General features: G+C 38.1%; 1 long non-coding RNA gene across 2 annotated transcripts; it reads right to left on the bottom strand.

The window, feature by feature from the left end:
* LOC140534481 (uncharacterized) lies at positions 1-26,258 on the bottom strand. Of its 2 annotated transcripts, none has more exons than XR_011977331.1 (4): positions 26,138-26,258; positions 12,181-12,230; positions 9,666-9,810; positions 1-8,456 (listed from the first exon to the last, which is right to left on the bottom strand). It is a non-coding gene; the product is annotated as an uncharacterized lncRNA (long non-coding RNA). The 2 variants fall into 2 exon arrangements; XR_011977332.1 differs by having other exon boundaries at positions 26,066-26,258.
* Positions 26,259-26,574: the final 316 nt, after the last annotated feature.

The raw sequence follows: 26,574 nt of genomic DNA on the forward strand, positions 1-26,574 counted from the left end.
TAAAGATATATAATTTGCTTTTATTGCTACTTATTTAGATGGGGTTGGTATTAATTCAGTTAAGGTGTTAAGCTTATTATCAAAGTATTACAAGTGTGCTGACACAGTAATCTTCCTTGGTGCTGATGATTATAGTTTTTCAGCACCCAAAGAGTTGGAGATCAGGAAACCTAAGTCTGAATCCTGGCTCTGCTCCTAACTACCTGGACAACCTCGGACAAGTTACTTCATTCAGCTTTTGGGCCTCAATTCTCTCATCTGTGAAAGAAGCTGTTGGGCTAGGTGATTTCAAGCTTCCCTATAGCTCTACCTATGATTCTTTGGCCCTTCGCACTCTTACAGAAGGAGGAAAGAAAGGAGAAACTGAACAAAAGAAGACAAAAATGAAGTATGAGGGAGGGTAGTGAGGATCAGTGGGAGAGACTTCACATCCACTTTCCATGCTAGAAGGGTGAATTGCAGAAACATGTTCAAATGAAGTCAACCTGCCCTGCCACTCACCATGGAAGCTCATGACTCCAGAAGTCTCTGCTGTCAGTCCAGTCAACATCCCAAAATGACCTCCCTCTCCTCTACTTCCCCCAGGGTCTTAGAGGTTTTGCACCTAGGACACACTATCCAGACTTCCCAGGTACTCCTGAAGTTGAACTTGACAACAGTGGAAACAGGGCATTTAAGGTGACATAGGGGCTTGATTATCTAGCAAAATGGATAGCACAAAGAACAGCTATTACTATACAATTGTGGTGAAGCCCAGTTTTTGTTATAGTATCTGACACTTTAATGTCAGAAATGCAGTCTCTGTCCTCAAGGAGCTTACATGAATTGCTAGATCTAATTCATCTCCCTATTCAATTGTAAAGGATTGGAGGATGAGACATGCTAGTCATCTGTCTGTCCCCTTTATTGTCCAACCACAATCCCTGTGACTTTCTAGATCAAAATATTCTTTCTTCTCCTCTCCCCAAGATGTGTTATCACCCACTATTAAAAGTCAGTTTCTTTGAAGTCAAGGACTGTTTCTGTTTTGTATTTTTATTTTCATTGTTTGGCCTGGTGCCAGTCACATGCTTTTTTCCTGAATTTATTCTATAACAGGGGTCAGATATATGTGCAAACATCAGTAATTTGTTAAGATTATGTCACCTACAAGAAAGATCCAAGAAGTCTGCTTCCAGGAGTCAGCCATGTTGCAAACTCCTTTATTTATTTATTTACATTGCTAAACTTCATTGTAGTAGTAGCAGCTGTTGTTTGTCTATCATTCAAGGAGGACCTTGAGATCAGGGAGGTGATGCCATGACTTGTAAGTGAATTGGATTGAAGTGAGGGAGGATTATGCAAAGTCACCTTGCTCTCTCCTCCAGAGTCATCTGGATCTAGCCAGATAGAGATTAGGACAACTGGAGATGACCCCAGAAGCAGTGGGAGACCTAGGCCTGGAGACCTGGCAAACTTCATAAATCTTTGTGGAATATTACAAAAGGTGCAGTTGCTGTGGAGTCATTTTCCGGTCATGTCTCACTTTCCATGAACCCATGTGGGATTTTCTTGGCAAAGACACTGAATTGGTTTGCCATTTCTTTCTCTAGGTCATTTGGCAGATGAAGGAACTGAGGCAAACAAGGTTAAGTGACTTACTCAGGGTCACACAGCTGCTAAGTGTCTGAGGCTGGATTTGAAGATGGAGATGAGTCTTTCTGTTTCTAAAGCTGGCACTCTATCCACTGAGCTGAAGCAGGGTAGAGTGAAATGCAAAGGGTTTACCTTTGATCCTCAAGACAATCCTGTGAGCTCTATGCTGAAATGACTTTATCTGCAGGAGGAAACTGAGGAGGGGAGAAATGGAGTGATTTACCAGTCATATAACTCTGAAAGGGAAATACTCTGGGACAAAGCCAGGAAAGAGAAACTTAGAAGAATTCCCACAATGACCTACAGTAACCTTTTTCAAAAGAAAAATCCTTTAGCTTTTGAGGGTCCAGTGATTTTTGCAAAAGACTATCTTTGCTCTAGGTATGTCCCCTCCTTCTTTTGTTTCTCTGAGTACCCCATATCTTGAATCTCTTACATGTATGTCTTAAACTTTCAAGCTAAAATCTTCTAGTTTCCCAGTTAATTGGCATCTGCCTGCCCTTGATAAAAGAGGTAGGGAACTAGTTCCTTAAGTGTCTCCTTTTCCATTTCCCTTTGGGTGTCTGAAGGAGAAACACTTTTCCTTGTCTGAAAGAAGGAGCTCTCCTGGTTTGTTGCTGTAATTATTATTGTTGTGGTGATGGCGGTTGAAACCTAATCCCTTCATTGGCATCATTGGCATATTCCTTCTTCCATGGAAATCTATCAAATCCGTTGCTATTGACCAGGACACCTACACTTAAGGAAAGACTATTTTACCAATCACTATACTCACCATGAAGTGGATATAAAAATCCTTCCTCTGTCTCACAGAACGGCAGAATCAAGAGTTGGAAGGGACCTCAGTGACCATTATAGAATCCATACATGAAAGGAATCACCACCATAACACCACCAGACAAGCATATTTTATTAATTAATCAATAAGTGCTTATTTAGTGCTTACTAGATGCTCGGCATTGTGCTAGGCACGACAGATACAAAACCAAAAGGGAAACAGACGTTGCTTACCCTCAAAAAACTTACACTCTAGCTGCAATTGACAACATGTATACATAAAGGAAGAAACAGAACAGATACATAGTTATTGGCAGGGTCAGGGGAAAGGTTTCATGCTCAAAGTAGTTCTTGAGCTGACTGTGGAAAGAAATTCTAAGAAGTAGAACTGAAAAGGGGTTGCATTTCAGATAATGATGTACAAAAGAATAGGAAAAATAAATGGGAAGGTGCAGGAAATAGGGGAAATACTATCTCTTTACCATATTCAAAGATGCCTTGTTAGGATTTTTCTAGAAATGAAGGAGTGAATTATATCTTACTATACCTCATCTTTATTTAATCAATCAAAAAACATTTATTCAATGCCTACTACGTGCCAGGCACTATGCTAAGCACTGGGGATGCAAAAAGAAGCAAAAGATAGTCCCTGACCTCAAGGAGTTTACAAACTAATGGGGGGATACAACATGCAAACAAATATATATGAAGTTCAGTTGTTTCCAACTCTTTATGACTCCTTTTCGGGTTTTCTTGGCTTTTGCTATTTCCTTTTCCAGCTCATTTTACAGATGAGGAAACTGAGGCAAAGAGGGTTAAGTGACTTGCCCAGAGTCTCAGAGCTGATACATGTCTGAGGCCATATTTGAACTCAGAAAAGGAACCTTCCTGACTTCAGGCATCACGCTTTATCTACTGTGGCACCTTGCTGCCCCAAAGCAAGCTATATATAAGATAAATAGGGAAAGCACTGGAATTAAGAGGGGTTAGGGAAGGTTTTCTGTGGAAGGTGAGATTTTTTTCAATAGGACTTAAATGAAGCCAGAGAAATCCTTAGAAAATGTTCTAGACATGGTGGACAGTCAGAAAAAAATGCCCCAAGTTGAGAGATGGAGTGTCTTATTGGTGAAACATCTAGGAGGCCAATGCCATTGAATTGAAAAGTACATAACACATTAGTCTGATGAGGGGAATGTCTTTTTTTTTCTTTAATTAGATTCAACTAGCAAGTGTGTGACTGCCTGTATAGCTAAGTATATTCTTTGAATAATTGTATATGTTCAGCATAATCACTATTCACTTTTCCAAGACTTGTCTCTTCCACAGCAGATGCTTTTAATCAATTAATTAAATATTTACTGAACACATACAACGTGTAAGGCATTACACTTAGCAGTGTAGAGGGTATAGAGAATTCTTAAAGGTTTGGGAAAACTGAGGGGAGAAGGGAAGGAGTTCTGAGCAGAGGAAATGACATAGAATAAAGAGTGTGTATCTTAAAAATGCAAGACATATTTAAGGAAAATAAAGTAAGAAATTTTACCAGGAACAGACAGTTTCAAAAGTCTTTGAGATGAATCTAGAAAAGATGGCTCATAGATCTAGAACAGATGTAGAAGAACCCTTAGAGGCTGTCAAATCTAACCCCTTCATTTCAGAGGTAAAAGGTCCAAGTACTCTTGGTATGATCTACCCAAGGTGCAAGGGAAAGAACACTCATTCTGAAGTCATGGTGAGGGTTCAAATCCTGATCCCTGATACTTTCTATCTGTGTGACCTTGGGAAAGTCATTTCCCCTCCCTAGACCAGTGGAGTCAAACTCAAATAGAAATAGGGGCCACCAAACTGTACAGAAAGATCCCTGTGGGTCACATTTGACTTAGAAAACCATGTATTGATTATATTTATGTTCTATTGTATCTATATTTATTTTGTTACACATATCCTAATTGCATTTGAATCTGGCTCAGGCCACTCTCAGAATTGTCATGGACTACACGAAGCCCATGGGTCACCTCTGCCCTAGATCTCATTGGTAAATAGAGAAAGGTGAACTAGGCCTCTAAAATCCCTTTCATCTCTAGACTTCTCAATTCTACAATCATTTTAATCAAAGTGTCAGAGGTAGAATTTGAATTCAGGATCTTCGAGTCAGAAGACTCATGTTCCTGAGTTCAAATCCAGACTAAGATACTTACTCTGTACATGACTCCAGGAAAGTCACTATACCTTGTTTGCCTCAGTTTCCTCATCTGTAAAATGAGCTGGAGAAGAAAATGCAAACTGCTCCAGCATCTTTACCAAGAAAACCCCAGATGGGGTCATGAAGTCAGACACAACTGAAAAAAACTGAACAATACATTTAAATCCTGTTTTCCTCATCTGTAAAATGAACTGGAGAGGGAAATGGCAAACTACTCCAGCATCTCTGCCAAGAGAACCCCAAATGGAGTCTGGAAGAGTTAGACTCCACTAAAAGCAACTGAACAACAACCTTAGACTCCATAACCAGTAAGTACTCTTTCTACTGCCCCACATGGTGGGACATTTATGCAGATTCATGAATACAAGACTAAGAAATTTGGGCAGTGGGGACTCATTGAAGATTTTTGAGCAGGCATATAGCCAGCCATATTGTTCTTATGCGAATATTAGTCTGGGGGAAGGAGAAGAGACTTGAGATCAATAATCCAGTTAGAATTATTATTAGGATCCAATTAAGAGATTAGGAGTGAAGAGATTAATTCTTATGATTATAGTGAACCAGAAGAGGGGAAAATGGATATGACTCATTAGGAAATAACAATTGGCGGGGTTTTTGTCACTGATAGGATATAGGGAGGGGGAATGAGAAGGAGAGACAAAAATCAAAGATGCAAGATTTCAGGCTGTGATAATAGTGGTATAATTATCCCCTTTTTCTCCTGCACTTTCAGTCTCTCTCTCTCTCTCTCTCTCTCTCTCTCTCTCTCTCTCTCTCTCTCTCTCTCTCTCTCTCTCTCTCTCTCTCTCTCCCCCAACTGATCCTTTCCTCTCTGCTTTCAAATGTGTTCAGGCTTGAATTCATCCAAATGTTTGGAAAAGGTGAAAAAACAAGTATATATCCTCAAAATGTTTTGAGGTAAACCATAGCTGAAAAAAGAGCCTGTTCTCCAGCCAAAACTCCATTTGTATTCACACTGTGGTTTCAGTATTCGGTCCAAACATAACAGATGTTGGGATAAATTGGTCTGCTGCTCTGTCTTTTCTTTCTTTTGTATATTTTTTTTTTTTGCTTAGTTTTACTAAAACAGAATCCCCTTCAATTATCCTTTATCTGAAGTATTTAATAAACACCTGCATAGACGATATACCATAGGTAGGGTTTGTTGAAGTTAATTCCAAAAGATAGAAGCCCAGTCTTTAAAGACTTATGGGAAAAAGCAGCATGGACAGAGTCGTGTAAATTACAGGGCTTAGTCAAATGAATAACAAGCTCTGATATGAATGCCAGAGCAGGAGCCAGAATCTGCTTAGCATCAAGTCTTCCAGAATTCATACCAAACAGTGCCATCTTGGAGAAATGACCGATTTAACAAAAAAAGTTACTTTTACCTTTGCCCAGGACATAATCACAAGATTTTTACTAAAAGTAAACAAGGTGAATGAACCTAAAATATTTCTACATGACATTAGACTATAGCAGCAGAGTCATACAGTGGTTGGAGAGCCAGAGCTTGGAGTCAATACATGACCTGGGTTCAAATTCTAGCTCATACACTTAATTATTACTTGTGTGACCTTGGGTGAATAACTTGATCTCTCTGAAGGTGAAGCTTATCTCCTGTAAAATGGGGATGGTGATATTCACAAGGCCCAACTCCCAGAATTATTCTGGTAAGAGCACTTTGTGAAACCCAAATTAAATAGGAAATATTATTTGATAGCAGGAGAAGTTAAACTCCCAGAGGGTAAGGACTATTATTTCTTTGGTCTGTGTATCCCTAGCATTTAACACATTGCTCCATATATATGTGAATAGAAGAAAGACCTGTGGTTTCATCAGTATGGAGAATTACCTTTGGGAAAACTCTTCCCATTCATCTCTGCCTCCTGGCTGCCCTAGTTTCCTTTAAGACATCTAAAATCTCACTTTCTACAGGAAGATTTTGTCTGGCCACTTTAATGAAGCAACTTTACTCAATTAGAATGCATTAATTATCTCCAAATTATCAAGTAAGATATGTATACAGAGAGAGGAAGATCCTGCTCTCAAGGAACTCACAGTTTAATGGAGACAATATGCAAATAACTATGTGCAAGTAATTTCTCTCTCTCTCTCTCTCTCTCTCTCTCTCTCTCTCTCTCTCTCTCTCTCTCTCTCTCTCTCTCTGTACATGTGTGTTTCCTTTCTTTGTGTAGTACTTTGCATATCATAGGTGCTCAATAAATGATTGTTGATTTGATTTGAGAGATACCAGGGAAAGCTTCATGGAAGAAAACAGACATGAGGCAGGGCTTGAAGGATGAGAAGAATTTTAACAAACTGAAGGCTCTTCTTATGACTTAAATAATTCTCAAGGAATTGCTTGAGGAACAGAAAGGACAAGTGATGGGTCATGGAGAGAGAGACATGATTGAAAGGACTGAGGAGGAGGAGGAAGAGGATGATGCTGAGTATAATTCCCTAATTTAGGGAAAGGGAAGAGAGGCAAAAGGGAAATCATTCCAATCTAAATTTGGGATGACAGTTATACTTAAGTTTTTAAAAAATGATGTATGTGCGCGCACACACACACACGAAGTGTCCAGAGGAATCAGACAAAAAAAAATAAGACTTCTTATGAACCAAGTCTTTGAAATCCTGATTTCTTCCTTCCTTATGAAGCACTATTAAATATGCCAAATGCATGGGTGAAGACCAATGACCTAATTATCTAATATCTTCTAAATCCTGGGCAGCAAGAAAGGAAGGATCTTGCAGAAGGTACAGATATGTAAGACACAACCCAACTCCAAACAAGCGTTTGAAGAGACAGCTCATTGCAGAGCACCAGAGGCAGTCACCAATACGGGTTTAATGCCTACTTTTGCTACTTAGCAGTCGCACGGCACTGTGGGGGTCACTAATTGTCTCTTAGTTGCCTCTTCTATATAATGAGATGATAATGATGCCTTTGGTGTTTACCTTAGAGGGTTGTTGTATAGTATAAATAAGATAATGTTTTGCCAACAAAAGGACAGTATTTTGCAAACTTTTAAGTACCGTATAAATGTCTTTAATATTACTCCCTTGGCTGTGGTTTTCTCACCTGTAAAATGAGGGTGATAATACCTATAACACTCACTCTTTCATTTATTCATTCAATAAATATTTTTGCCCTGAAGTATTATTGTGAGTCTTTATTGAGATAATGTATGAATATTGAGAGTCACCCTGTAGAATGGGGCAGCTAGGTGGCACAATGCATGGCCCTGAAGTCAGAAGGACCTGAGTTCAAATCCAGTCTCAGATACTTTTTAGCTATGTGACCCTGGGCAAGCCACTTACCCCTGTTGTGTTAGTTTCCTCTTCTATAAAATGAGTTGGAGAAGGAAATGGCAAAGCACTCAAGTACCTCTGTCAACAAAACCCCAAACGGGATCATGGAGAGTCACACATGATTGAAAGGACTGAACAACAACAAAAACTGTACAGAACTTGTTCAGAGTTGGCATCTTGTTTCCAAGTGATCACATGGGATCTTTAAGAGTCCTGTTTCCCTTCATCCCTGAAGACAAAGGTTTTGAGATATCAAGTCTTCTGGTCAAGATAGTTACCTGAACCAGAGATAGGCTGCTGAACTCCCACATACCTACTTTAGTAAAAGATCAAAATTCACATCAGACTCAGTAATGATCAAGAAATCCAGAGAAGGGAGTACCCAGGTGGCGCAGTGGATAGAGCATTGCCCCTGGAGTCAGGAGGACCTGAGTTCAAATCCAGCTTCACATGCTTATTGCCTGTGAGTGGGCTGGGCAAGCCACTTAATCCTCTTTGCCTCAATTTCTTCATCTCTGTAAAACTAATTGGAGAAAGAAATGGCAAAACATTATATAAATATAAATATGTAAATATATAATATTATATATATAAGGTATTTTTATATATTTATAATACAAATATATGACTATAAAGGTGATTTTATTATAAATATCATACTTTATTATATAACATACAAATACATTATTGTAATATTAAATTATATAATATATTATGTATTATACAATATTATAGCATTATATAATAATAGAATAGCTATAATAGTAAAAATATGTCATTATAAATATAATATATAATTCTCATATTTATTTATGTTGTATATTATATTTTTATTTATATGTGTTTATATATGTAAATATTATAAACAATGATTAGCACTATAAAGTGGATAGTTAGGGGTCAGCTAGGTAGTTCAGTGGATAGAACATGGGACCTGGAGTCAGGAAGTCCTGAGTTCAAATCCAGCCTCATATACTTACTAGCTGTGTGGCTTTGGGCAAATCATTTAATCCTTATTTGTCTCAGTTTCCCTGCCTGTAAAATGGGGGAAATGATGGCAACTACCAGGGTTGTTGTGAGGATCAAAGGACATAATACACTATTTGCTACAGTACCTGGTAGGTCGCACTATCTAAAAATTAGCTATTATTGTTAATTAATTATTTAGTTCCAGTTTCTCATTGCTCTAAACAACTCTCAAAGATTATAAATTGGGGAGAAGGAGCTGGTTGGCATTGGTGAGAGGGAGTTTCCTCTTAAGACATTCTCTCAACTACTGAAATCACTAGTCTAATTCCATCTCATTCCATTATAAGTAATATAAATGCCAAAACCATTTAACATATGAATCACATTACCAGGTGATGAATGAGATTAATACAATACTGATACTAGCCTCCTAAGACTATGCTGAGAAATAATTGCATAGGAAACTTTCAGGAAAATTCACACAATTCTTTACTAATCTAAATGAAAATATATGTCTGGGTCCTGCGCTTAGTAAGGAGTGATGACTGTTATGGGAAAGAATAAGGAAATCTAAGCTATTTCCCTAATTCTACAATGAGCTAACTTGGTGGTTTTGCTTTCTGTGATAAGGGGAGTGTGAATTGTTCACTGCGTAATTGACAGCACCCTATTTGAGGTATTTAAATGGTGGGGCTCCTGAGCCCAGTGTGATCAGTTTCAGAAATGATGTGATTTTGTTTAAGCAATTTGTCATTTTTCTTACCTGCATTCATTGGCACTGTTCGCAAAACATCCTTCCCATGTTTGCAAAAGCCCAGTGAATCTGACATAAATAAGGCATTCTGAAATCTGTCTCCTCTACTTTGCCTTGCCTCCATTTTAGTGAGGGAATAAGTTCCAGGGAAGAACTTTAAATACCAAGAAGAAAAAACCTTTCATTTTAAAGATGAGGAAACTGAGACCTGCACATAATTACTAAGTAATAGAACTTAGATCTGACCCCCAAGATGTCTGACTCCAAATCCACTACTGGGCTGCCTCTATATTAGATTATTGATAGAGTGATGGGATCCTAGGTTTAGAGGTAGAAGCATCTCATGGACCAAGTCTTTGAAATTCTGATTTCTCACCTACGTATAAAACATTACTAAATATGCCAAATAAGGGTCATTTAACCCAAGACCTTCATTATACAGATGAGGAAGCATAAGTGATTTTTTCTCAATGTTACAGAGATACAATTGGCAAAAGAGGATTTGAATTAAGGTTCCTTAGGTCCCAATCCAGCATTCTTTCCATTATATGATGGGTAACTAGGACAATGAGTTAGAAAGAAAATGTTGTGAGCATAATATGACTAGATATCAACTAAAAATATGATAAAAAAAATCTTACTCCACCCTGGTGGAAAAGATAAATAGATGATAACTATATAACTCAATTTAATTTTACAAGAATTTATTAAGGGTATACTATAGCTAGTGCAGTGGATAGAGTGCCAGCCTGGAGTTAGGAAGACATCTTCCTGAGTTTAAATTTGGCCTCAGACACTTTCTAGTTGTGTGACCCTGGGCAAGTCACTTAACTCTGTTTGCTTCAGTTCCTCATCTGTAAATTGAACTGTAGAAATGGAATATAAGTCTAGTATCTTTGTCAAGGAAACTGCAATGGAGTCCTGAAGAGTGAGAGATGACTAACATTACTGAACAACTATGTGCAAGGCATCCAGGGATACAAAAACAAAAGGAAAAGAATATCTCTGCTTTCAAAGAGATATTTACCTTGTACAATACCACAGTTGTATAGACTCAGAACTCATTGAATGACTTAGATGTAAAGAATAATCATTAATTTTTCAATGTCAACTGAAAGGGATTTCTTTGGTGGAGTGTTCCAAAGATCTTTTTGGGTAAAGGCAGAGATGGAAAGCTTAACCAATATGTAGACAGCATGATTCTGGAAGGGTCAGCTAACACCTTGGATGACAGAATCTATCTAGACAACTTAAAATAAAAGGTCAGATGTAATATGGTGAGACATAATAGGAATAAATATAAATCCTACACATGGTTTTAAATGATCAACTTCTTAGGAACAGATTTGAGGGGGAGCGGACTGGGAAGAGATAAGGCTAGACAGTAGTTCACTCCAAAATAGTGTTTTACATTACTGTAAATTCGTTTGCCACGTCTCAAACTCACCCATCAGGGATTACCATGGGATAATAAGGGCAGAGCCTACTGGGCTGGTCCAACACCCCACCAGCCTCTACCCACCCATCCAGATCCCACCAAGATATTCCTTACTTATCCTAAGGATTCCTTGGCCTTCCTTTCTATTGGCTCTGTAGCTGAACTCCAAACACTACCAAGCCTTTCCCATCTACCCTGAGTTTGAATTCTCCTATAAAAGTGATTTCTCTATTTAGAGGTTGATCTGTTTGAGAATGGGGGCTGCTCTCTCATTTTTCAGTTTGTATTCCTAGTATTTAACACAGCACTTGATACATTACAAGTGTTTAATAAATTTATTTTTTCCCATTCCATTCCATTCAGTATGAGTCAATAGGGTCAATATATTGTTGCAAATAAATAAATAAATAAACAAATAAAGAGATGAATGAAAAGAAATGAATGAAGGAATAAGTAAGTAAATAAACAAACTAGTGGGATCCTAGACTAAATTAAGAGAAGTACAGAATCCAAATAGAGAGCAGTGACATTGAGTCCCAAAGTACCATACCCATGCCGCACATGGAATATTACCATCAATCCTAAGTGCCACAGAGAAATGATCATCTCAGGGCGCAGGAGAAATATTTTCTGGACACTACCAGTGGAGGAATTTTTTTTCTTGACTATGTATATTTATTACAATGCTCTCCATCTCTCTCCTTAAGGTAAGGGGATTGGTTTGGTTTTGTTTCAATGTGGATAGGATATAAAAGAGAAAAATAGATATTGTTCATTGAAAAAAATACAATTATTTTTGTATGAAGAGATTGGGCTAGATAGCTACACACACACACAACACATATGCTCACACACACACACACACACACACACATACACATACATATCCCTTCTGACTCTAAATCTATGCTCCCATGAGCTCGTGACCATTTCTCATCCATCTTGTTAGTTGCCCTTGCTTAGCTGCTGGTTAAATTATGTGGTATCAGTGGTCTTCTCAATTTCAACATGGAGTTAAGCAGAAGAAAAAGTTAGACTGCATTCTACATACCAGTCCTTCAAATAATTCCACCCTAAACATCTTACCATCTGTGACTCAAAGGTCCTGTGATTCAGTAAGAGAAATCAGGAGATACCTGGAAGCAAAGGAGAATTGTCAGTGTATAAGGGGTGACTTTGGGGGATCAGGGGTGGGTAGAACATCCTAGGAATTGTAGGTGATGTAAAAATAAAAGATAGCAGTAAGAACATATCTTTTTAAAAGAATTGTCAAAGATATCTGTTCCTGAATAATGGTGTGTCACGCTTCAACTACTGTGTAGACTAGATAATCACACATGTTCCTTTTTATACAAATATTCTGCACCTACAGAGACAGGCAAATGTCTCAGTAATCAAGAAGGGGAAGCAAGGGACTTCTGCATGCGAAGGACTAGTGTGTTTGACGTCAGTCCTTGGCAAAATTATAAGCCGGATTATTGAACAGATGGTATGTAAACCCTGAGAAAGGGAAGTGGGGCTTTTTAGAAACCAGAATGCTTTCACTAAGAGCAGATCATATCAGACCAGTGCAATTTCCCTTTTTAACAAGGTTGACCAGCTGATGAATCAAGGAAACACTAAGAATTTATTTATAGGATTTTAGGAAGGCATTTTACAAAGTGTTTCATGATATCTCTGTGAAAAAGATGGAGAGATGTGAACTGGAAGTTAATTTCAAAGAGTGACTTTGTAGCAGCTGGCGGAAAGACCATGATCTGTACCCCATTTCTTTTTTTTTTTTTTTTGCTTTTAGCAGGTATACACCAGTACACACACCAGCAACCAGGTGATGCATAACACCAAGCTTCTTAAAACTTATACATCTCCTGGTACATTTATTTACTAAAATAAAGCAGCAAGTGAGAAGCAATGTGTAGTTTAGCAACTGGAGTTATATGTATTCAGTCTTTTGACTTTGTTACAAAATCTCTCTCTCTCTCTCTCTCTCTCTCTCTCTCTCTCTCTCTCTCTCTCTCTCTCTCTCTCTCCTTCCTCCCCTCCCTTTTCTTTCTCTCTTTCTCTCTCTCCTCCTCCCTCCCTCTCTACCTCTTTTCCATCCTTCCTCTCTTCTGTCTTCTTTCTCTCTTTTCTTCCCCCTCTCTCATCTCTCACTCTCTCCCTTCCTCCCTCCCTCTCTTTTTCTTTCTTTTCTTTCTCTCTTCTTCTGTTTCTCTCTCCCTCGATTTCTCTGTCTGTTTCTGTCTCTCCCTCCCCGCATTAGTCTCTGTTCACCCTCAACAATCCCATTCTACAGCAAATCTACACAAATCCAAATTCAGTTGGTATTCAGTGATCTGGGCTTGGCATTGTATCTTTGAATTGTTTAACTTCATGTTTTAGTCAATATTACACCATCATTCATTGTCAGCTTTAAAATGTTTTTCTCAGTTCCTAAGCTTATGTTTACTGAATTAATTCATTTTACGTGTATTTATAATTTGTTCCTTCCACTACTGTCCATTAAAAAACAAAAATAAAAATTCCTTTTCACGTATTGTCTAGCAAAACACATTCCTACGTTAGTTATCTCCCAAAATGTATGTCCCTCTTTGCATTTCTAGTTGATCACATCTAGCAAGCCATGAACAGGGTCTCATCTTCATTTTTCCGAATTTATGGGTTCATTGCATGGACTTCATTGTCATTGCATCAATCAAAGTTATAAAGTCTTTCAAAGTTTTTATTTTTCCTATAATATTGTTGTCATTGTATAAATTGTTCTCCAACTTCTGCTCTGCATCATTCTTGGGTCGTCCTACTTTCCTCTGAAACTGTAGATCTCATCCATCATTTCTTATGCTATAATAATATTCTCTAACATCGATATGTGATAATTTGTTCAGTAATTCCCCAAATAGAGGGCAGACCTTTAGTTCTTTGGCTTCTTTGAAAAGAGCTGCTATCAGTATTTTTGTATATATTGGTCCTTTTCTTTTTTCTTTGATTTCTTTAGACTATAGACCGAGTAATGGCAGGGTCAAAGGAGATACACAGTTTTGTAGCTTTGTAAGTATAGTTCAAATCGCTCTCCATGATGGCTAGACCAATTCAGCGATTTCCCTAAAGTTCAGGTTTAATCATGTCACTCCACCCTACTCAATAAACTCCAGGGGCTTCCTATCACCTTTAAGATCAAATATAAAATGTCCTCTTTGGCAGTCGTAATCTAAGATAATTCATAATATAATGATAATTATTATAATATAATACAATTCATAACAATAAACCTTCATAACCTGGCCCCCTCCTCCCATCCCAATCTTCTTAAACCTTAGTCCCTACCACATCATCTTTGATCCAGTGATGCTGGCCTCCTGATTTCCTTCAATAACATACTCCATCTCTTGGTTCCAGGTATTTTCTTTGCTGTCCCTTATACCTGGAACAACCTCCCTCTTCATGTCTATTTATTGACCTCCCTGATTTCCTTTAAATCCCAGCTAAAATCGTACCTTCTGCCAAAAGCTTTCCCCAGTCCCTTATAATTCCTCTATTCCTTATTTCCTATTTATCCTGTACTAAGCTTATTTGTAAATTTGTTTACTTATTATCTCCTTCATTAGATTGGGAACTTCTTGAAGGCAGGGACTGTCTTTTGTCTCTTTTTGTATCCCCTATACTTAGCACAGTGCCTGGAGTATGGGTCATTAATAGTAAATATTGACAAATGTTTCCTGACTGACAATTCACATCTCCACCAACAAATTACTAATATATCTGTTTTCTCACAGCTTCTCCAACATATGTCATTCTCCCGTTTTGTCATATTTGCCAATCTGATGGCTATAAGGAGAATTTCAAAGTTGTTTAGATAATTTAATTTTTAAAAATTCAAAAAGTTAAAACTAGCTGCTAATTTTAATTGTGTTTTCATTAGAGTTATAGGAAATGTGTTTTGAGAATAAAAATGCTGATCCTATCCAAAAAATCTTCCTTTCCCTTTTTTGAATTTATCTTATTTGTTTTTGTGTGATTTTCATTTCTACATATCTTCTTCCCTTTTCTCTTGCCTTTCTCCTCCCTAGAGTCATGCTTTGTAACAAAGATTTGAAAAGAAGTGGGGGGAAAAGTAGTTCAAAAAGAAAAAACAACACATCAGTCATGCCAGATGTATAGTAGGGTTTGGGAACCTGCAGTCTTGAACATGTAGCCTTCTAGGTCCTTGGGTGTGGTCTTTTGACTGAGTCCAAGTTTTACAGAATAAATTCTTTTATTAATGGAATTTGTTCTGTGAAGTTTGGATCCAGTCAAAGGGCTCCACCCATAATCTCCTGTCTTTGCAAAGAAGGAAAGAAAGTACACTTTCTCAACCCTTTTCTGGAGCCAAGATCCAGAATCATTATGCACACCGCAGTATCTTATTTTGGTTTCGTTTGCTTACATTTTTGCAGTCATTTGTAGCATAAATTGTCTTCCTGATCCTCTTTGTTTCACTCTAAGTTTATCATGTACGTTTTCCCATGGTAAACAGTAAAAAGAATGTTTTAGATTCAGAGGTCTTGAGTTTGAATCTTATTCCTGTTATTAACTACAAGGTGACCTTGGATAAGTCATTGAGTATTTCTAAAACTTTATCAGTAAAATGAAGGTTTGGATTAGATGATCCATAAGGTCCCTTCCAACTTGATCTGTCATCTCATGCTTCTCTGAATCCTTCCTATTCATCATTTCTTATGGCACAATAATTATCCATTACATGAATGTACCATAATTTGTTTAACCAAATGGGACCTCGAAGATTACCTAGTCTCTCATTTTATAGAGATGTAATCAAATCTTTGCAATTTGTAATTGTTTGGGCATTTGGTAAGAATCTTCTCTAGGCTTTCTTCTAAGTCATCGAATTAGTGGAGAGATGTAACACCAATGTGATTATCCACAGTAGCTGCCCTGAATATACATTCCCAGGGTTTGTTCACAAAATATAATAAAGTCTCCTCCTCCAATAAAAAATCAAAATATTTATTTGTAACATTGCTATTAGGATACCAGAAGCCAAGATTTGGTAAGGTACTCATCACTAATCCTGGGAGTATCAACATCTTGAGCATTCTTTCCATCATGCCTCCCCTGCAAGCAAGTTCCCCTAGGCAAGTTTCTCCCTCTGCCAGCCTCTCCCTCTGCCTGCTTCTCCCTCTCCCTGCCTTTCTCTCTGCCTGCCTCTCTCTCCACCCACACCTTTCCCTCCAAGCCACACAATATATGCTGTTTCCAACCAAAGATTCTTCATTGGATCCAATCAAAACACTTGATTGGCTTAGAGAAGCTTGGAAATCAGTACTTAATCGAAAAGATATAGGAATCCCTGTGGCTCAGAGCCTAATTGGTTCTGCCCCAGAGCTTCATGTGAGCCTATTAATGGGCTGGGGAAGATCTTATATCCCATTAACCTTACTGGAGGAAAGCAAAGGGCATAGTTGAGGAAGTGTTCAAACTTGTGATCACATTCTACCCATTCTGAAGACATCTATAGTCTATAGTTCTCCTTTCCATCAATTTCATATGGATAGAATAAAATTCTGCCAATACTTTGTTAAAATATGGGCAAACTATATCTCTTCTGATTTTGCAGCTTAATAACCCTGCAAAAAAAAAAAAAGGGAAAAGCTTTCCTAGCCACAGGAGTCTCTATTGTTATGTTTATTTTTATTAGCTAACTAAAAGAAGCATTATTTCACAACAAAAGACATTTAATTAGACATCATAGAACAGAAAGTGACACTGAAAGATCAGTGTCTATACCCATAAGGTGAAAGGTATGTTCTCTCCTACAGATTATCACAACACCAGTAGGAACAGATGCATATCCAAAGAACATGCCTGTGAATACACGTAGATAGTACATAGGGAAATTATTGCCAGAGTACCTCACAGATTGTACCAAAAGACCTAGTGCAGTGTTAGGCTTTTGTAGCTATTAAAAAGCTATTTTTTAGTGTCTATTAATATAAGGCTGCACATAGCCTCTGGTGATGTCATCACACTGTTCTCTACTAGCTGTTTCCTTCCTACTAAGCATCACTGACCTTTCTACTACTAGTTCCTGGGTTTTAGCTCTTAAAGTCATCTCATGAGCTCTTGCCTTCTGTCTGCTAAGGTACAGTGACTTGAAAGCCTCTCCCTCACAAGTGCAGGATGACATATTACCCAGAGCCATTATCCTTCATCAAACATAGCCAACAAAGGCCAGTCAGTGCCCCAAAAAATCTATTCTTTTGACTCTAGTAATCACTAAAAGCCTATAATTCAAAATACTTATTTTATTTAGGGATTGAAAATTCCCTGTGATTCCCAATTATTCTTGGATGGTAAATTCATGCCCCCCTAAAGTCCATTTTGGCAATCATACTCATCAAAACAAAATAAAATACAGAACCTATACAGAGGGCTACAAAATACTTCTCACTCCTAAAAGTCTTCCCTTATTGGCAAGCGCATCCAGTAAGACAAAACAAAAACTAGAGGAAAATGGCAAAGGCATTACCCTTTATCCTCCTGGTTTGCATTTCTATCTTCATTATATTTGTCAGCAGTAGCAGCAACATCCTCGATTTTATGCTTCACTCTGACCAGCACAAAATTTTGCTCTCTCCTTAAATGTCTTCAGAATTTTAATCTTGGGAGTTTACTATCATTTCTGAGTCTATTTCTTCCATATAATTTTAGTCCATTGTTTCCTATCTACTCTTCTCTGAATCTTTTGAAGTGTAGTGCTCCAAGATAAAGGATGTATGTCAGATTATATTCAGCTTTAGTCTCTTTCTGTTTCACAAATTCTAAGAGGTAGTGTTTAATCCTTTTCCCAAGATTCCCATCATTTCCATTCCAAAAATGAGTTCTTCCTTTTTCAGTAAAAAACAAATCTGGAATAAAATTCTCCTTTGGTTCCTCCAGCTTTCTGAAAGATACAGTTATCATTTAGGCAAGTCAACAAATCATTCACTATTCTACTATTTGGACAGAAAGAGAATTTACTGATATCTACATAATTTAAATTCCCTATCACTACTATGTCATGCCTCTCCTCCACACTTGGGATCTTTTCCCAAACTTCTTATGTGTTTAGTCTTTTTTTCTGCCTACCTAGGTGGTATGTAGTCTAAAGACTGAGTCTACGATTTTACTGGAATGGAGAACTCCTGGATGACAAAATTTCCTCTACCAATGAAGTCTGGCACCTTCTTTGCAATTTATTTTCTTATACCATAATGTTATTCATTTCCATCCCTGTTTCTTTGGAATAACTTAGTTACATCTTTTGAAATCTATATTCTAAAAGTAGATTTCATCGTGCCACGTTCCAGTGATACCTATGGGGTCAAATTTCCCGTTGTGTTGGAGTCCCTAGTTCAACTCTTTTGGTTGTTATTGCTGTAGAATGGAGGCAAGGAGTTATCTCAGACCACAGCACAAAGAACCCATTATTGTTTAGTTGTTTTAAGTCCTGTCCAACTCTTTATGACCCCGTTTGGGGTTTTCTTGACAAAAATACTGGAAGGGTTTGCCATTTCCTTGTCCTGCTCATTTTACAGATAAGGAAACTGAGGCAAACAGGGTTAAGTGACTTACCAAGGGTCACATAGTTAGTAAGTGTCTGCCTCTGGATTTGAACTCAGATCTTCCTGACTCTGTCTAGTGCTCTATCCACTGTACCACCTAAATATCCCTAGGCCAAGTTCCATTTTTATAGTCTTTTAAGGTTCCCAAAGCACTTTCTTCACAATAACCCTATGAAATTGGGAAAGTGTCATTATTATCCCAGTGACAAGGAAAATGAGGATCCAAGAGATTTAAGTGACTTGTCTTTGGTCACATAGTGAGTGTCATAGCTAGAATCTGAACTCAGATCTCTAGTGGTGCAGCAAATAGAGAACAAGGCCCGGAGTCAGGAAGACATAGGTTTTCTCCTCTGTAAAATGAGCTGGAGAAGGAAATGGCAAACCACTCCAGTACCTTTTCCAAGAAAACCCCAGATAGGGTCACAAAGAGTCAAACATGTCTGAACAACAACAACTGTTGTGTCCAAATGCAAGGCTCTTTCCACTGCATAACATTGTCTCTCAGTTTTCCAAAAGGGTGGCAGCTGAGAACACGTCCCAGCTATATTATCTTTGCTTCTGCTCCTCTTCAGTGTCTTGGCTGTGCTTCTGCACATTCCTAGCCTTTGCCTAGCTAACAGCTGGCACTGCCAATTATCCATCTCTTCTTGGCATGGCTTCTTCCAAGAACACGCAAACTTGTTTACTTTCCATCGAACAGCTCTGTAACAGGGAAGCGTTCCCTTACTGTCAGCCCTGACAGGTGGATATCACTGACCGTAAAGGAAGAAAAAATAATGTAACATGAGAAACTGTTGAAGGAACTGGGGAGGTTTAACTTAATGGGCTTGAGACATCAAGGGAATATGATCACTGGCTTCAAACTTTTAAAGATGTCTCATATGAAAAGGAAATTAGAGTTCTTCTGTTTGGTTCAACAAGGTGGGACTAGATTCAATGGATAAAAGTTCTAGGGAGGCACAATTTGACTCATATACTCATTTGATATTATAGTTATTTTAGCTTAACTGTTTTTTTCTTTCTTTTTCATTCTTTTTTTCAGAGAATGAAAGGTAGGGTAGGGTAAAGGGAAGGAATGTACTCATAAATGAAGGAGATAGGTGTCAATGAAATTGGTCTCATCAAACACACATTAAAGATAATAATAATAGATGATAAACATGATAAAAAGTAACTACCTGAAACTCCAAGCTGGTGTGATATACAGTGGAGACATATCAAAACAGTGGAAATGGATAGACCCCACTGCAATGGAATCAGTGTTAGAGAGGCTGGTAATTGCAGTAAATGAGAAAAAGAAATAAGGGATATCAATGTCAGAAATGAATAGTTGAATTATTATTGTTTTCAGATGGCATGATTTTATTTATCGAAAATCCTAGGAATGCAATGCAAATTACCTGAACCAATGAAGGACGACAGCAAGATAAGGTAAACATAATCTGCATTTTTATATTCTTTTTAAAATTTTTATTTATTTATTTTTAGTTTTCAACATTCACTTCCAGAAGATTTTGAGTTGTAATTTTTTTTCCCATTTCTCTTCTTCCCCCACCCCAAGATGGTGTGCAATTTGATGTAGGCTCTACATATACAGTCATATTGACCTTATTTTCACATTAGTCATGTTGTAAAGAGGAATTTGAATCAATGAGAGAAACAAGAAGAAATAAACAAGAGAGAGAGAGACAGAGAGCAAATAATATGCTTCAATCTGCATTCAGAATTCATAGTTCTTTTATGTGAATGTAGACAGAATTTTCCATCATGAGTCCTTTGGAGTTGTCTTGGATCCTTACATTGCTAAGAAAAGCTAAGTCTACCAAAGTTAATCATCATAGATTGTAGTTGTTACTGTGTACAATGGTCTCCTGGCTCTGCTCACCTCACTCAGCATTAATTCATTCAAGTCTTTCCAGGTTTCTCTGAAGTCAGCCTGATCATCATTTCTTATAGCACAATAGTAATTACACTCACATACCACAACTTGTTCAGCCATTCCCCAACTAATGGGCATTTCCTCAATTTTCAATTCTCTGCCACCACAAAAAGAGCTGCTGTAAACATTTTTGTACATGTGGATCCTTTTACTACTTGCATGATTTCTTAGGAATACAAAACTAGAATGGTATTACTGAGTCAAAAGGAATGTGTATTTTTACAGCCCTTTGGACATAGTTCCAAATTGCTTGCCCGAATGGTTGGATCAGTTCACAATTCCACCAACAATGCATTAGCATTTCAATTTTCTCACATCTCCTCCAGCATTTATCATTTTCCTGTTTTGTCATGTTATACAATCTGATAGGTGTTTTATTTCTATATTCTTTTAAAAGAACAAGAAAAATGTATTATAACATCCCACTTACCACAACAAAGAGCACTAGACCTTTATGTTTGAAAATTAAACAATCTAGGGCGGAGCCAAGATGGCGTAGTAGAAAGACGCACATACACATACCTCCGAACCCACAACCCATAGAACAACTACAAAGAAGTAACTCACGGCGAATTCTGCACCCAGAGGCCACAGAACATTGGAGCAAGGGAGATATCTGTTCCGGAGAGACCTGCAAACCTCTCGCAAAAGGTCCTTCGTGCTGCGGACTGGGCGCCGGGACTGGGAGCTGAGTACAGCCCTGCCGTGGCCGCGGCACCAAGAGGAACAGATCCAAGCGGGCTTCAGGGACGGGATCTCCAGCAGCCGCACAAGTACCTCCACCCACAGGTGACGGGGGTCGGTGAGAGAGTCCCTTTGGCAGGTCGAGGAGGGAGTGGGGTGCCCCCATGGCTCGGGCCCCCTCGGGAGACAGAAGCTGAGGGGCAGCGGCAGACCAGGGCTCCCCAAGCAGGCAGGAGCCTGGATCCATTGTTGAAGGTCTGTGCATAAACTCCCTGAGGGAACTGAGCCTGAGAGGCAGCCCTGCCCTCACCTGAGCATCTGAATTAATCTCACACTGAATAGCAGCCCTGCCCCCGCCCAAAGCCCTGAGGCTGGAAGCAGCATTTGAATCTCAGACCCCAAACGCTGGCTGGGAGGATCAGGAGGTGAGGTGGGTGTGAGGAAAATATTCAGAGGTCAAGTCACTGGCTGGGAAAATGCCCAGAAAAGGGAAAAGAAATAAGACTATAGAAGGTTACTTTCTTGGTGAACAGGCATTTCCTCCCTTTCTTTCTGATGAGGAAGAACAATGCTTACCATCAGGCAAAGACACAGAAATCAAGGCTTCTGTGTCTCAGCCCACTCAATGGGCTCAGGCCATGGAAGAGCTCAAAAAGAATTTTGAAAATCAAGTTAGAGAGGTGGAGGAAAAGCTGAGAAGAGAAATGAGAGACATGAAGTCAAAGCATGAACAGCAAATCAGCTCCCTGCTAAAGGAGACCCAAAAAAATGTTGAAGAAAATAACACCTTGAAAACTAGCCTAACTCAATTGGCAAAAGAGGTTCAAAAAGCCAATGAGGAGAAGAATGCTTTCAAAAGCAGAATTAGCCAAATGGAAAAGGAGATTCAAAAGCTCACTGAAGAAAATAGTTCTTTCAAAATTAGAATGGCACAGCTGGAGGCTAATGACTTTATGAGAAGCCAAGAAATCACAGAACAAAGAGAGAAGAATAGAAAAATGGAAGATAATGTGAAATATCTCATTGGAAAAACAACTGACCTGGAAAATAGATCCAGGAGAGACAATTTAAAAATTATGGGACTACCTGAAAGCCATGATCAAAAGAAGAGCCTAGACATCATCTTTCATGAAATTATCAATGAAAACTGCCCTGAGATTCTAGAACCAGAGGGCAAAATAAATATTCAAGGAATCCACAGAACACCGCATGAAAGAGATCCAAAAAGAGAAACTCCTAGGAACATTGTGGCCAAATTCCAGAACTCCCAGGTGAAAGAGAAAATATTGCAAGCAGCTAGAAAGAAACAATTCAAGTATTGTGGAAATACAATCAGGATAACACAAGATCTAGCAGCTTCTACATTAAGGGATCGAAGGGCATGGAATAGGATATTCCAGAAGTCAAAGGAACTAGGACTAAAACCAAGAATCACCTACCCAGCAAAACTGAGTATAATACTTCAGGGGAAAAATTGGTCTTTCAATGAAATAGAGGATTTTCAAGCATTCTTGATGAAAAGACCAGAGCTGAAAAGAAAATTTGACTTCCAAACACAAGAATGAAGAGAACCATGAAAAGGTGAACAGCAAAGAGAAGTCATAAGGGACTTACTAAAGTTGAACTGTTTACATTCCTACATGGAAAGACAATATTTGTAACTCTTGAAACATTTCAGTATCTGGGTACTGGGTGGGATTACACACACACACATGCACACACGCACACACACATAGAGACAGAGTGCACAGAGTGAATTGAAGAGGATGGGATCATATCTTAAAAAAATGAAATCAAGCAGTGAGAGAGAAAGATATTGGGAGGAGAAAGGGAGAATTGAATGGGGCAAATTATCTCTCATAAAAGAGGCAAGCAAAAGATTCATTAGTGGAGGGATAAAGAGGGGAGGTGAGAGAAAAACATGAAGTCTACTCTCATCACATTCCACTAAAGGAAAGAATAAAATGCCTACTCATTTTGGTATGAAAACCTATCTTACAATACAGGAAAGTGGAGGATAAGGGGATAAGCAGAGTGGGGGGGGATGATAGAAGCGAGGGCATGGGGAGGAGAGTGCAATTTGAGGTCAACACTCATGGGGAGGGATAGGATCAAAAGAGAATAGAAGTAATGGGGGACAGGATAGGATGGAGGGAAATATAGTTAGTCCTATACAACACAACTATTATGGAAGTCATTTGCAAAACTACACAGATTTGGCCTATATTGAATTGCTTGCCTTCCAAAGGGAAGGGGTGGAGAGGGAGGGAGCTAAAGAAGTTGGAACTCAAAGTGTTAGGATCAACTGTAATGTTCTTACCACTAGGAAATAAGAAATACAGGTAAAGGGGTATAGAAAGCTATCTGGCCCTACAGGACAAAAGAGAAGACAGAGACAAGGGCAGAGAGGGATGATAGAAGAGAGAGCAGATTGGTCAGAGGGGCAATTAGAATGCTTGGCATTTGGGGGGGGAGGGGAGAAAAGGGGAGAAAATTTGTAACCCAAAATTTTGTGAAAATGAATGTTAAAAGCTAAATAAAAAAAAATAAATAAAAAAAAAAAAGAAAATTAAACAATCTAGATATACATACATGTCCATTATGAAGTAAAAGTGTGTTAGGCAGAACCTCTGGAAAAAAAATAATATTTTGCATGGATAAAGACAAGAATCTCATGGTATGAAGAGTTGTGAAAATGTTGTGATGGACAACACTGGAAGGAATATACACACATCCATGAAATCTTTGAACTATTTACATAAAACTGTGCTGAGAAAAAAGAAGAAATATTTGGAGAATATTGGAAGTTCATTGAGGAATCAGGTAAACAGTAAAGTACTTTGTAAATTCATTTGCAGATTTGAGGTCCTGTCAATCAAATTACCAGCAAGTTATTTTTTGTTTTTGTTTTGTTTTTTACAAAACAAGACAAAATTGAAACCATATATAGATGGGAAGATGTGTAAAGGGAACAAAGATATAAAATAATATTTGGGGCAAAAAATGAAGACGGGCATCTTCTCTGAAATATTAAAACATTTTATAAGTGGTTGTCATCAAACCTCTATTGTACTACTACTACTACTAGTATTAGTAACAATAATAATTAGTATTTATATAATACCTGCTATTTGTCAGACACTGTGGTAAGTGCATTACCACTGCCATTTCGTTTGAGCCTGACACAGCCCTGCCACACTTATATCCAATTCACTTGTAAGTCATGACATCACCTTCCCAATATCATGGTCCTCTTTGAGACAAAGGACAAACAAGAAGAATAGTAGGAGGAGGAGGAGTAGCAGCAGCAGTAGCTGCAGTGATGGTCGGTTCTCGAAGAGGACCAAAATGACATCACCACGATAAAGTGAAATTCAGTGTGCCCAACTGTGGCTGCTCAGAATGAGCTCAGAATGCTCTACCACAGGTTGGGCACAGATAGTCCACGTGAATATTTGGGGTGGATATCCCAAATTTACACATCCTACATTTACTTTGTGCTGTCTCAATTCTGCTTTGCTCATAGAGCACAGCACCTTTTCTTATGTGGGCATGCCATGCTAAACAGTGTCTCCCATGTTGCACAGTCAAATCCAAAGTTCTTGAGAGAGACCTTGAGAGTGTCCTTGTATTATTTCTTCTGGCCACCATGTGATCACCTGCCCCATGTAAACTCTCCATAAAATAGTCTTTTGGGCAAGCATACCTTTTGCATTTGAACAACATGGCCAGCTCACCAGAGTTGCACTCTCTGAAGCATAGTTTGCAGTGATGGTAGTAGCAGCAACAGTAGCAGTAGTAAGTAGTAGTAGTAGTAGTAGCAGTAGTAGTAGTAGTAGTAGTAGTAGCAGTATTTATATAGCACTTTGATGTTTGTAAAACATTATACATGTATTATCTTATTTACTTCTCACAAGACTAGAAGGTAGGTGGTATTATTATCCTGAAACAGAAATTACAGTACTTTCCCCAAGTCACAAAAATAAAAATTATAAATAACCACAATAATAAAGCACTTTCGTGTTTATAAAGCATTTGCTATATATTATCCCACTGATGCTCCCAACAACTTTGTGAGGTAGGCATTACAATGATTCTGGTTTTAAAGATGAGAAAAATAAGACTAGAAGTGATTTTCCCAGGGTCACACAGCTAATAAGTGTCTGAGGCAATAGTTAAACCCAGATTCTCCTGATTTCCAGAGAGCTCTCAATATACTATGTAAGAAGTTTTAACTTTGCTCTAGGCTAGAGTTTTCCATCCCTCTAAGTGGTGATGCTGTCCGTTCCCAGCTTGAACAGAAGTGCATCTAGCATTGTGTCTGGTATGTAGGAGGTGATTAAAACATAATTTGAATTGGGGTAAATTAAGTTGAATAGAGAAGAAAAGGAAATTGTTCTACTTTCCAGTCTCTCATGAATCTAATCATTTCAATGTAGCTTCATTACATATTATTGGCCTATATTATTATATTAATTATGTTATATTATTTTTATTATATTACATTATTGATATATTGTATCATCTTATATTATACATCATATCATTATACTATATGTATAATACTATTATATAGTACAGTATTATAGTATAGTATAGTATTATAGTATTATACTATATGTATTATACTATACACTAATATTGTTAGAAATTATTAGAATTTATGAAATTATTTCAATTATTAGAATTTTAGAATTCTTAGAAGTATTACAGATCATAGTATAAATTCTCAGAAAATTATACATACCCATATTCCAATGTAACCACAAAAACATACTCTGAAATAATGTAATTCATCTCTGATAGGACTAATATTTACCGGCATTTTCCCACAACACAGGCTAGGTCCCAGCCTCTTCCTTCCAGTCACAGAATTACAGTTTCTTTCTTCCAACCCCCAACATAGAGGAGCCCAGTCCTCTCCTCTTTCCCTCCTGTGATAAGGGCTCTCCTTTCCCTAAAAGGAGACAAGGCTTTCCCCAGGATCTGATTGGCCCTAGTTCATTGACACAGCTTCCTAGTCATCTAACGGCATAAAAAGGTTCAGCCATGTATATCCCAGGCCTCTCAGGCACTATCTCTCATTCTAGGTGAGTACCAGTGATCTGATGCTTGCCATAACTCTGCTTTGATGATGTACTGATCAGTCCATAAGGAGTCAGGGGAGGATATATTCACCAAAACTGAAGTTAAAGGATACTCTATCTTTGTTGAATCCCTTTTCTGTATTATGGCAAAGTCAACCTCCTTTTTCTT

Source organism: Notamacropus eugenii, chromosome 3 (genome assembly GCF_028372415.1).
Source record: "Notamacropus eugenii isolate mMacEug1 chromosome 3, mMacEug1.pri_v2, whole genome shotgun sequence".
NCBI classification, from domain to species: Eukaryota; Metazoa; Chordata; class Mammalia; order Diprotodontia; family Macropodidae; genus Notamacropus; species Notamacropus eugenii.